The following is a 12921-nucleotide window of genomic DNA, read 5'->3' as shown; positions in this document are numbered from 1 at the left end:
ACTTTTGTCTTGACTGACCGCACTCTTCTTTGGGATGTTTCCTGTTCCATACCGTGAGATGCAGTAAATCCACCTGATACATTAATTTTCCTTCTGAAGGCCATAGCCTCCTTCCCAGAAAGCTGTGGAGGGACAGAAGAGCCCTGCACCACTGCACAGCCATGGGTGCAGGCACAGGCATGGACACACACTGCTCCCATAGTTGCGCAGCTCCACAGAAGAAACATCAGAGCAATCACCAACTTATCCATCTAGCACAGTCCTGCAGCTATACACAAATATTTTGGCAGTTTTACCGTTCTCCTGGCTTCTCTGTGACTTGAAAGCATGATCTGGCTCCCAGATGCAAAACCAAATATAACCCTCAACTAACATTTTTAGAAGGCTGCGTATCACAGTTCATGAGATACAAATTTCTGGTTGCTCAGGTATACTTCACACCCTTTTCTGTTACTATCAATAATAAACAGAGGCCCAAGAACAGACTGGTCACAACATCCAATGCTAAACACACCTTTAACTCTTTTACAAGATGTTGGTCACCTAAGATAGAATTAAATATGGAATACGTTAAAGTGTCTGTCACCGTACGCTTAATTTCTTTTCTTAAGCAAAAGATGTGCAAGGATTTATGATATTATGTGAAACTTCTTTCATGTATTCAATAGTTATCTGTTGAATTACTGACCATACGTATTCTCCAATGTATGCTGACAGTTACTGTGTACTGAGAACAATTTACAGGCATCATCACAACATTAAAAGTAATTTAAATGCATTCAAGACTTGTAACAAATCGGTCTGAATGAATTTCTGTGTGAAGGCGTTTCATGATCTTTAGCAAAGTACTATCCTAATATTTTTACAGTTTTAGCACCCTTATACTCCATTAATTGATTTTAAATGAAGAATGATTTTTTGCCACATATCAAGGAGTCCTCAGCACCCTTCCTCTTACATTCACCATGCTGTACATCGGATAATCATTTATTCCTTACTGAATTAAATATGTTCTTCTACAAAGACGAAAACATGTTGACACAAGTGAAAAGCACAGCAGTTCACCAGATACGCATATCTCTGCAATCTGCACACACCTGACTGCATTAGGGGTTTGTGTTTTCATTTTTAGGTCATGAGAATACTGTAAGTACTGTAATGAAACCACAATCCTGTCTGTGTTCTCTCACAGAAAAGTGCCTTGAATCATAAATATTTCAATCACTGTGTTTTAGACTCTAAAAGATACTAGCCTCTGTTTTTCTATACACTCTGCTTCCCCTTTACCTTCAAAAGAGCTCTGTCCCTCCTCTGCCACACTAAGAAAGTGATACTTTGATTTGTAGTGATTAAAAATCAACTCTCAATGCAACAACTAATAAATAAGCTTCCGAAGACACACATTGGAATTAACAAAATCCAGTATTTAAAAAATAGCTTACAGCACTCCACAGCCTCAGCTGTGGCCAGCGTAAACCAGCACAACTCCCATGCCTGCCAGAACTGCGCCTGATCCTGTCTGCAGCGCCGGCACGCAAAAAGTTATTTCTTCTCGTAGATGAAGCGCAGGTGAGAAAATTTCTTTCCTTTATTGGGCACCAGCTAAAAATCATATTGCTTTCTCTCCTGCGAGCCCAAGCCCCTCTTTTCCAAGTGGCTGCCCACCCCCTGGCAGCGCTGCCTGCGCCTTCCCTGGCTCCTGCCCAGCCACATGTTTTCCCTGGCCTCTTTCCACAGCACCCCCCGACTCTCCATTGTTTGTTGTGTTGTCCCTCTCCTTTCCAAAGCCCTTGGTGGCTTCCCACCACTAACTCTTAAAAATTTATCTACATTACTTGTACGTGGCAAAACTTGACAGTTTCTGATCTAATTTCCAAGCAGTTAAATGTCAACGGCAGGTTTGATTACACAGGTATTACCCACCACTTGTTTTACTAGGCGGGTTACAATTCCAGTACAATGCCCCTCCTCAAGATCAACAGTAAGACTTACAAAAAGAGAAATCAACAACAATAACTGAGAGTAACTTTTTTACAAGAAGACTTAGCACTGACAGAATGGCAAAGTTTAAACAGTCTTTAGGGATAATCACCTCTTAAATTATCTTTGCCATTCCTGGGCAAATTCAAAATTAATCCTTAGCACAGTATTATGCTGAAAATAACTTGGCAACTCTGAGATTGATTCTCTAAACACAAGTTCTGCAGACTGAATTATCCAATTTGGTGCCATTAGACAAGCAGTGCGATACGCTAAGCTTGTACAGCCATTCTCCTTCCTTCCCTCAAAAGACAGGTCATGAAAATCCATGGTGATATCCACCAAAACTACAGTGGTTTAGCATACACATGGGTCAAAAGTGTAATTTGTCAGATTATGCCAAACACGTAATTTCAAATTACAGTAAATTCACAACTAATATTTTTAAATATGTATCGTGTTGCTTTAGGTTGAAATAAGGAAGCTGGATAATGGAATAAATTGGTATTTGAATTTACTTAGGAGACAAATTCTGACCAAAGTTGCAAAATACACATCATGTTATGAGAGAAAAATTAAATTACTCTGACAGGATCATCAAACAAAACATCAGCCTTAAAAGATATAGGAAATTTTTCATAGCAATCTAAATACTTATCCAAAGAAATAATGTGCTTAGAAAACCCCAGTCACTTTCTAGTTCTATATAACGATACACCACCAAGACTCAAAATTCCACTCTTCAAATGAATTTCCAATTTTGGGCCCAATAGTAAAAGAGCATCTCACACAGCGAGAAGGTTGGCACAGGCCTGCCAGAATCTCAGTCCTCCTCACAACATCCTGGAGGCAAACTAGCTGAAACAGGGCTGAGATCAGCAATTTACAGAAATATTTAATTTGATGCAATTTGCAGCTGTGCTGTGATGCACAGCAGAGGTCCAAAGGACCTCTCACCGAGCACAAGATCTGCAACATCTCTGTGGACCCTGCAACCACCAACAGGTTGGAAACTCCTCAGAACAGAGACACCCCACCACCCGCTTTCGGTACCGGCTGCCCATAGGAAGGGGGGAGAAGACCAAAGCCACTTGGTAAACAAGTAAGCTCCACCGATAAGCCACAGCCAGCCTGTGAACCCCAAAGAGAGCCTGGGTTTGGGGACAGAGATCTGCCATCCCAGAAGGGCCATCACACAGCAGCCAGGGGTGGGCAGGGGGGAAAAGGGCAGAATGTCCCTGCTGCGTGTTCAATGATGGTGCTGCCTGTCCCTTAAACCTATGTGCCTGTTGTTCCCTCACACAGCCTGATCAATCAAGAAAGTCATCTGTGTTCTGCAGCGAAGCCCCCTGTCACAGTGGCAGACACCCACGCCCAGGGCACCTCGAGGGTACAGCCCGCAGCACCCACGGGAATTGGCTCGACCCTCAGCAGCCAGCCCAACTAACTTACAGATTTAAATAAGAAACAAACTGCAACAAAACCCCTTCCAGCTACAGATGTGTGATTACTATTGGAAGGAAGAAGAAATAACTAACTAAATGGATAGAAAGTTAAGCCTACAACGTTCTTATTCCCCCTTCTCAACAAACTCTCCAATTTACTAAAACAACTTGAGGTAGTTAATAGTATAATACAACGTGCTTAAAATTTTTATTTCATTTTTTCTTCAAACAGGAACTGAAATCACGGTATTAAACACAATTCCACACATAACTGACTCTTCAGAGTTCAAACTTTACTTTCTAACAACATCCCGAACCACACTTTGGTGAACCAATAAACATCATAGCAACTGTTTGTTAGAGAGATTATTTTCAGCTACTTCAGTGGTGACAGGATAGGCGAGCTATTGCTGGCACTTTCAAATCCAGCTTTCTGACATAAAACATGGTCTTGGCGTTAAAAACACAAACCCAGCAGGAAAAAAAAAAAAGGGGGGGGGGGGAGGGGGCAGAAAAGCCGAAACAGATGCAAATCTTGCATAAAAGGACAGATGCCTCCTATAATTTGCAGTAAACATCTTGGAAGATTTTAAAAAGTTCTAAGTGCGATTAAGATACTGAGAGCCTCAGAAAGGCGAAAAAAAAAGATCATCAATGTTAAATGGTACTTGTGGAACTCCTCCTTGTGTTTATGCCAGTCTACAGGTTTTGAAATTTAAGTTTAAAACTACCCTTGGAAATTATTACAATAAAGTATGCATGCTCATTCCGTTAAGGATCCAATGTGGAAGAAACCAAACAACTAACAATGATGTATGTAACTGGAATTTTAAAATTAATTTTAATTTAAGAGGTTAGTTTATTACAGCTAACCTTTTCTACAATTTCATCTTTTTTATTCCATTTTTCTGGTACCACTAGTTTACACATACAATCAAGAAAGATCTCAAGTCAACACAGAACAGGTCACAGGAACCTAAACGACAAGTATTTCGTCTAACAAGGATTAGTTGAGAGGTATGATACAGTGGGTGTGAAAAAAAAAAATAGATAACCTGCTTTACTTCTAGACCCACTGGCTGTCACAAAATTTAAGAAGAGTAATCAGCTCGAGTGGACCAAAAATTATTATTTTGCAACAAAGTTGATAGCATTTTTCAGTTTGACCGTGATCTGCAATTTTCTGCAGTCAAATTCATTCCATGGATACTTCTCAGTGACCTATGTCCTAAATCATTTTCAATTCCTAAGAGCAAGTGACCTCTTCACGATCTGACTCACAAAGAAAAAACACAATGACTCCCAGGAACCATTCTTTTTCAACAACCATCAGAATTTAATTTCTCAAAAATAAACCTGGTAAAAATAGAAATGGAACAAAAGTGTACTCAGTGTTCAAGAAATATTAATTAATCACCCTATCAGAAAGATAGATAAATACCAACCCTCACATTCTGATGATGAAAAACAATGAGGTTAAGTGACATTTTCAATGACACATAGCAAAACACTGCCACAACACGGATCACATCTCAGAAGTTTTCTATTGTTTTCAGCCCACTAGCCTTGAATAACTCCTGTGCATGCAATGCTGAATCAGGTTTATTCCTCAGAATATAAAAAAGCTTATTCCAGTTCATATAAATCAGTTCAGAAAAAAAGAAAAAAAAAAAGAAAGAAAAAAAAAGCTTATGCTACAGTAATTTATTTTTTTAAAATATGTTTGAGTCTAACAAGAACTCTTCTAAAAATATACTGGAGTCTGACAGGACTGTTTCTAAGCAAATACACCTTTAAATCTCAAAAATTTAGTTTCAATGCATTCTATTACAGAAAGTATTTAAAAAATGTATAAGCAACAGATGATTACCGAGAAATAAATCCGTTACTTCAAAAACCTATGAAACTCAACACCTGACTATTGTACAAACCCTAGTGCAGCTTTAAAATAGCACCATGTATTTGCTAATTAAAATCTCCCGAACTTGATACACTTCTTTCACTCTTCCTCACACTCAAAAAAAATCTAATTTGGTTATTCTCTACAGACATTTTGGTTATTCTCTATAGACACTTTGGTTATTTTAAACAAACCTTTACTAAACAGAAAGCTACAAAACATTTAGGTTTTTTCCTCTCTCAAACATAAACATTTCACTGTAGCAAAGACCTTGCCACAAAGCATAAGAAACATTGAGGTTAAACTAAAACAAAAGAAATACCCAAATATTTATGCAATTGATTCTGCTTAAGCTTCCCGGTAAAGTTACAAGGCCTCACATGAAGTGCTACATTTCAGGTGTTACATATAAACAAAATAAACCAGAATCTCTCTCTTGTGTGTCTCTAAGTGACCTATCAATTGGCAGGATGGTTACTGTATGTGTTTTGGAAATGCTGTCTTTGAAACATTATTTCCTTTCCCTCAATCCTTTAGTAATCCACTATTCTGAGTAGTTAAATGACTGATTTAAGTATACAAAAATGCTACAGAACACTACCGTTTTGTAAGAACTACATTAAAATAGCAAATTACTGCAAAACAGGGGTCTTTTCAATATCTGTATTTAATATGGACAAATTATTACAGTCAGGAAAAACCTTAAATTAAAAATAAATACTAATTTGAACACTAAAAAGTGTATCTCACTCGAAAGAGTTTAGTGTAGCATTAGAGAAAGCAATTTAATAATTAATCATATTTTCTTTAGAGTAATGTTACTAGCAGTAATGTTTTTCCTTAATGGTTTTAAATTACCTAGCACAGGGAAAAAAAAATCTCTTAAAACTTTGTCTCTGACTTTTCAGTGACACCACCCCCACCCCCACCCCCTCCGCCCCGTATTAAGATGGGTACACAGCCACCCTGCACAACCTCCCAGCCCCACATTTGTAACGAAATTTCCAAGGGCCTGATCCAAGCCCACTGAGTCAACGGAGCAATTCCTGCTGATGTCGACGGAAAGATTCCTACTCGCTGGAGCGGGTTTGGGATAGGGGCCTTCATGCGGGGAAAAGACCAGGGGAAATCTTCCTCTTTGGGAGGGAAACTTCTGCCCCTCTCTCCGCAGGAAGGTACGTACACACGGCTGCTTAAAAGCAGAAGTGAACCCCAGGTGGAGGCGACTGCTCGTTCCTCCAGCCTCAGCCCCGCACGCTGCGCGCAGGACGACACTATAAATCCGGGGTAGTTATTTGTGAGATTATTTTTCCCCTGAGAATATAATGGCTGCCCACTTTCTGTCCCGACTGTCCTCGCAAGTTTTAAATGCATGTTTTTCCTGCCTGCACTGGCTGCTCACAGGCAGGCCGGGCTTCGCCCCCCCCCCCCCGCCACAAACCCCCTCCTGGGACCCCCAGGGCGCTGGGCCCGGGGCGGCGCTGACAGACGGGCCCGCAGCCCCGGGGACCCGGCACCAGCTGCACCGCGGGGCAGAGAGCGAGGACGCCTCGTGGCCCGCCGGCGCCCTCGCCACGCTAGCCCCGATGGCTGGCGAGCGCCTTCCCAGCAGGTCAAGGGAGGCCGGGGGCCAGGCAGCCTGCGCATCCCGCGCAGGGCACAGCGCGACGCGGAGCGCCTGGGCACCCGCCGCTGCCGGCCGGAGCGCAGACCCCCGGGGCACGCCGCGGGGCCGCCGCCTCAGCCCGCTCCTCAAAATGGAAACTTTCCAAACTTTCCAGGTCCCGCAGTTCTCTGGGATCTCGAGAGCTACTTTCGAGAGAAGGCCCCCACGCACCAGCCGCGGAGGCCGTCTCCGGAACTCCGCAGCTCTAACGTAATTATTTATTAATTCTTGGCTTTAGGCTTTTTTTGTCTTTTTTTGGGGGGGCTACGTGCGAAAGGGGAAGGGGGGTACACGGACACGCCGTTCCCCGCGCAGCCCGAGCAGCGCCGGGAGGCCCCGCGGGCACCCCCGCGCCCCTGCGCTTCCCGCCCACGCCAGCGGGGGCGCCCCGAGGGGGCGGGCGGCAGCCGGCTCGGTGGCCCCTCGGCGCGGCGGGGGCTGGGGGTGCGCCGCTCCCTCCGGCGGGCGGGCGGGCAGCACACAAAGGAGAAACGTGACACGTTTCTTCACCCGGACTGTCTGCTGGGGAGGTCTCGCGGAGCGGGGGGGTGGGGGTGTCACACCATACAAAAAGGAAAAAGAAACAAGCCCGCGAGCGGGGAGGCGAGCCGAGCCCCGCACGCGCCCCTCGGACCCCGGCCTCGCTCGCGCTTTCCCCGCCCGGCACTGCTGTCCCCGTGCGGGGACGCTACAGGTTGTTCGGGTGTCAGTACGCGGGGCGGGGGGGGCGGGGGGGCGCGCGCTGCGCGGCGGCAGGGTGGCCCCGCCGACCCGCGCTACCGCCGCGGCCGCCCCGGCAGATTCGGGGGGCGCCGCCGCCCCCGGTCCCGCGGCCGGTCCGGCCCGCCGCGTTAGGGCGGCGCAGCCCCAGCTCCGGCCGGGGCATAGGCAGCCCCCCGCCGCCGAGCGCCCCCCCCGGCCCGCGGTGCATTTTGGGGAGCGGTGCCCCGGGCGCCGGGAGACCTGACACATGTCACTCCTGCGGCCGCGGCCAAACTTTCCCGCGGCGGCGGCAAGTCAGAGAGCGGCGGCGGGGGGTGGGGGGGAGCGGGTGGAAGCAGCAAGTCACACCGGGGAGCGGGGGGAGGAGGGGAGAACGGGTGTGCGGAGGGGGAGGGGGGGGGGGGATAACACTTACCGGGAGGAGACACCGTGCAGGGCGTCCCGGCGAGCTGACACGGAGAGAAAGGGCGAGCGGAGCCGCGCGCAGCCGCGCGCACATGCAGAGCCTCTGCGGGCGGAGCCGCCGCCGGGCCGCGCGGGCCGGGGGAGCGGGGGCGGGGGCGGGCGCGGGGCCCTGCGCGGGCGCGGAGTGGCGGCGGTGCCTCGCGCCCTCCCGCCGGCGGGCGCTGCCTCGCGCTGGCGGTGCCGCGCTCCCACCCCCGGCGTGCGGGTCCGCCCGTGTGCGGAGTGTGCCGCCTGTGTGTATGTGTTTTGTTGGGAATGCAAAAAAAAAAAAAAAAAAAGGGGGGGGGGGGGAAAACCCGCTGCTGCACACACCGACTTCTTTGGAGAAAGGGGAGTGAGGAGGGAGCCCTCACATGATCGCGAAGTGGCCTGCACAGAAGTGCTAATAATGCGCGGGAGGGGGGGGGGGGGGGGGGGGAGGGGGGGGGGGGGAGCAGCGGAGGGGGGATGGCAACAAAAAAAAAAAAAAAAAAAAGTGCGGCGGGACGCGCTGGGCCGTGCCCCGCTCCGCGCCTCCCCCGGCAGGTCCCCGGCGGAGCGCGGTGATGCGGGCCGCGGCGGGCGGCAGGTCCACCTGCTATGTAAACAAACCGTCGGGGAAGTTGTTTGCTTTCGGCCGCTGCCCCCTTCCCGCCCCTCTCCCTCCCGCCGCTCCTCTCCTCCGGCTCCGTTAGACACAACGACTTTAGCAGACGGGCAGAAAACAAAGCGGCGCGTTGTGCTGGCAGTGCCGGCTGGCTGCAGCCTGCTGGCAGCCCCCGAGGTGCCGCCGCAGAGGCAGCCCGGGGGACCCGGGCGGGAGGGGGGCGGTGTGGCGGGGCAGGCCTGCCCGCCGGCGGCAGCTTTGCCAAAGAGGCACGCGTGGGCCCCCCCAAACTTTCTTCCCCCGCCCCCGCCATCGCGGAGCAAGGTGCAGCACCCCGCGGCTTCCCGCAGCGGGAGCCCGCCGCTCTCCGCCTGCCCACTGGGCGCTGCAGCCGCTCCCGCGTGGGGAAACACTTTCCGTGGGGGGCACGGCGCGGCAGCAGTGCCGGCGTGATGGCGAGAGCGGGGGGAAGTCGTTCCCGTCCTTCCCGGTCCCCGCCACTCGGCGCCGGGGGTGTCCCCGGGCGGGCGGGCGGCAGCGCGCGCCACTGCGCGAGCGGGGGTGGGGGGGTTGGCGGCTTCATCGCCCCCCTGACGGCAGCGCGGCTGCCCCGAGCCCCGCTGCCCGCGTGGGGCCCGCATGAGAGCGGCGCCCGGTGCTCGCCGAGGACCGGAATCAAAAGTGACTGTCACTCAGAGTTAGCAGGCGCCGCATTTATTAAATAAAACTTAAAATGCCGCAAACTTTGCTGCTCGCTGCTCCAGGCCAAGAGGGAGGCTGCCCGCCCACCGCCGCGCCCCGCGCCGCTCACGCCCGGGGCCGCCGGTGGGGCCGCTACCGGCCGTTCGGCTGCCGCGGGCACCGGGCGGGGCGGGGGGTGTGGGGGGGGGGGGGGGGGGGTACGGGGGAGCTGCTACCGCGGGGGAGGAGCCGCGCAACTCCGGCAACTCGGCGGGGCCCCCCCGCGGCGGGCCCCGGCAGCCCCCCGCCCCGCCGCGCACCCGCCCGCCCGCCCGCGGCGGCGAGGCCGGGGCCGGGGCCGGGGCGGTGGCGGGGCCCGTGCGGGGCGGCGGCGGGGCGGCGGGCAGCCAATGGGGCGCGGCCGGGTTCGCGAGGTGAAAGTTCACCGCCGGGGCAGGCTCGCGGCTGCCGATGGGTGGTCGTAAAACATGTTTATTTGCTACTCGCGACTCTTTTGTCTCGCCCCCCCCACCCCCCACCCCGCCCCCCAGCCCCGTCGCTGCACCGGTTACCGGGGGACAGCTTGCTTCCGCGGCGGTTTGCGAGCGCAACGGTTGCGGGTGACACTTGCCGCACACCCCGCGGAGCGGCGGCGGCGCGGCACGAAGTTCCCGCGGGCAGCCGGGCCCCGCGCACCGCGGGCCGGCGGGGGCGGGGGGGGAACCGCGGGGGGCTCGCCGCGCCGCTCCCCGCCGGCCCGCAAACGAAATCGGGCCTCCCAGGCCCCGGCCGCCGACGGGCTCCGCGGGCAACGGCACGGGGCGCCGCGGGCGCGCAGGCTGCGCGGTGCAGGGGCCGTCGCCCCCCCGTGCGGCGCGGGCTGGCAGGCGGCCCCCTCGGCAGCCCTCCGCGGCGGGCGGCCGAACGCGGGTACCGGCGGCAGCACCGGCGCCGCGCACGTGTAGGGGGCAGCGCCCCCGGCACCGCTCAGGCGGGGCGGCGCGGCCGGACGCACGGGCACCGCCAACTTCGTTGGGTGACCGCGGCGTGCCCGGACGGACGGACGCGAGCGGCGGCACCCGGCGACCCCTGGGCCGGCCCTGCCGTGCCGCGGGCCGCCGCCGTCGGGCCGGGCGGCCTCCGGTCCCGCAGCGCTCCCGGCCCCGTGCCCCGGGCCGGGCCGCGCTTTGTCTCAAGGGCGTGTAAAGCCCCCCTCGCCGGAACGGCCCCCGCTGGCAGCGGCGCACAGGAACAATGCGGCGCTCGGCCGCTTAAATTATGCGGCGATGCTCGGTGCTGCGCGGCTCGCCGGTCCCACGCGGAATTATAGCTAAACGAACACTTGCCCGAGTCTTTTTTCTTCTTCTTTTTTTTTTTTATTTTTTTTTTTATTTACACACGACGGTTACGGCGTAAAATATAACTTGGCTTTCTAATGAAAAAGGCTCGCGCGTTGTATTTGTTCCTGTTTACGGTTCGGGATTTCATTTGCACAATTGTATTTCTCGCTTGAAATAAACCGCTTTGAAACCGTTTTCCTTTAATTAATTTAATGTATTTTCTTGGTGCAGCTGGCAGCGTAGGGGTCTTATCAGATTGCCGTTTTTCCAATAGGATTGTTTAGAAAGCGAATGAGAAAATAAACAGACTCCTAAATCGGTTCGTTCCCGCCCTCCCCGCGCACGGCTCCCGGCACACTTTGGAAAGCCGAAAACGCTGTTTTTAACCGAAGTCAAACCAAGGAAAATCTGTGTTACAACATCAAAGCGAAAGGAGACGGTACAAAATTGGTGGAGTTACACCACCATCTGTCGTTAAGCTTCGGGACTACAAAAGTTCAGACGTACAATAAATCCTAATGAGAGCTTGCAACTTTCTTTCCTTCGCCTGGAAGTCTTGTCCCAGTGGCAGAGCGGGTTTTCGGGCGCGGTTGGAGGCTCCCAGGTTCCGGGTCGCCGGCCACGGTCCTGGCTTGTGGGGCCGGTGGGTTTCTTCTGGCACTTGATGACCCCAAGCAGTTGCTTTTCAAAACGCACAGGCAATTGGCCTCGAGAGGTTGCAAAAAAAGCATAAGCAAAATTTACGTTAAAAGCAAAACCAAACCAAAACAAAAAAAAACACAAAAAGAACAAAAAGTCCCTCCAAACACAACAAAACCAAACCACAAAAAACCTTACCACCCCTTACAGGAAGAAAAAAAAAAAAAAAAACAAAAACCAAACCAAAACCAAAACCCTGCATCTCACCTCTCCAGTTGTAGGATTCAATTTATTCCATTTTCTGTACCTGTCTTTCTGCGATGCTGCATCCTGAAAAGGAATATATACAAAACACACCTTGCAATGGTATCTGCAAAAAAGCTATGATGTCCTGATGCAATATCCGATTACTCTTAACATTTCAAAAGCTGTAAACAAATCCATAGCAGAGGCAGAAAATTATATTCACCAGTGTAAAGATGGTACCTGCTCTGTCCCTGTAAAAGCTCCCCATCAGACTTCAGCTCTTTCTAAATTCTTCAGTTAAAGGGCTTGCAAATAGCCGTTTGCCATAGTTACCGAAAAATCAGGCAGGAAGGAGTGTTTCCTTTGGGATTTTCCTGGTACTGTTGTTCCCTGTTTCAGAGGCCAATTTCTACTCATGCAAGCAGGGATCCTCACAGAACCCTACCATGAAAACCATCTAGTTTATCATTATTTTATCACAGTTCTTACTTTAAGGCAGGTGTTGTTTAGTAAGTATTGATCCACATGGGTTGCTTTGTGGAGTGCTTAGCATTAAAAGTCAACTTTCACGTTGTTTCTCTTCCACTGTGGAAATTCACAGCTTTTTTACTTGAGATCGATATTCTACAAGTGCTCATAGTCCTTATACTGTAATTAGCACTAGGTATGTCCCAGTACTACTGTGAGGTGAGGGGGTGGCAGTTTAACATGCTTATACAAATCCTGCTTCCCAATCTGATTCCTCGGCCCAGAGAAACTCCTATATCCTACCAGTAGCTGTTGATACTCAGAGGGAAAGTTCTACTTTTAGCTTGTTGACATGTCAAGAGAAGCTATACGTCCACTTTCCAGGCTATCTCATAAAGTGCAGAATTATCCTGCAGGCAATAAACTCTTTTTGACATTCCTTTGCCTACCATGTTATTTTCATGTTATTCTGGGAAAAAAAAATATTAAATTTTCTACCTTCTCCATAGTCAATTAAGCTCTCATAACCAGCTACGCTCTTTGAATCAACATGACAAGCTAAGGTTTCTGATTTGATGAGAAAGGTGTTTAACATTCATCTGACTGAAATAAATCCTGTGGCACTTTCTCAGCTTTGAGAAATAGCTAGGTCATTACAACCAGTTACTGGTTTAGGAACGTTTGGTAAAAAACTTCTGTCCGAAAATTTGCTGATCATTTCAGTGTTTGCACTGTCTACAGGTTTACATAAGGGTAACTAAGTGTAATTTCATTTTTAGGGG

General features: G+C 50.9%; 1 protein-coding gene and 1 long non-coding RNA gene across 7 annotated transcripts in view; one reads left to right on the top strand and one right to left on the bottom strand.

Annotated features, from left to right (window-relative positions):
* FOXP2 (forkhead box P2) overlaps positions 1 to 8267 on the bottom strand; it is a 445023-nt gene extending 436756 nt beyond the window's left edge. For 5 of the 6 annotated variants that reach the window (XM_055710818.1, XM_055710824.1, XM_055710825.1 and 2 more), the window contains exon 1: positions 8130 to 8266. The gene's annotated coding sequence lies outside the window, so the exon portion shown is untranslated. Of the gene's footprint in view, positions 1 to 8129 lie in introns of all 6 variants that reach the window. The other variant, XM_055710829.1, reaches the window with a different exon arrangement.
* On the top strand, positions 6288 to 11318 carry LOC114016539 (uncharacterized). Its single transcript, XR_003561029.2, has 3 exons — positions 6288 to 6500; positions 7107 to 7201; positions 11061 to 11318. It is a non-coding gene; the product is annotated as an uncharacterized LOC114016539 (long non-coding RNA).
* The last annotated feature ends 1603 nt before the right edge of the window (positions 11319 to 12921 follow it).

Source organism: Falco cherrug, chromosome 5, assembly GCF_023634085.1.
Source record: "Falco cherrug isolate bFalChe1 chromosome 5, bFalChe1.pri, whole genome shotgun sequence".
In the NCBI taxonomy this organism is placed as follows: Eukaryota; Metazoa; Chordata; class Aves; order Falconiformes; family Falconidae; genus Falco; species Falco cherrug.
This window is presented reverse-complemented; position numbering and strand designations above follow the sequence as displayed.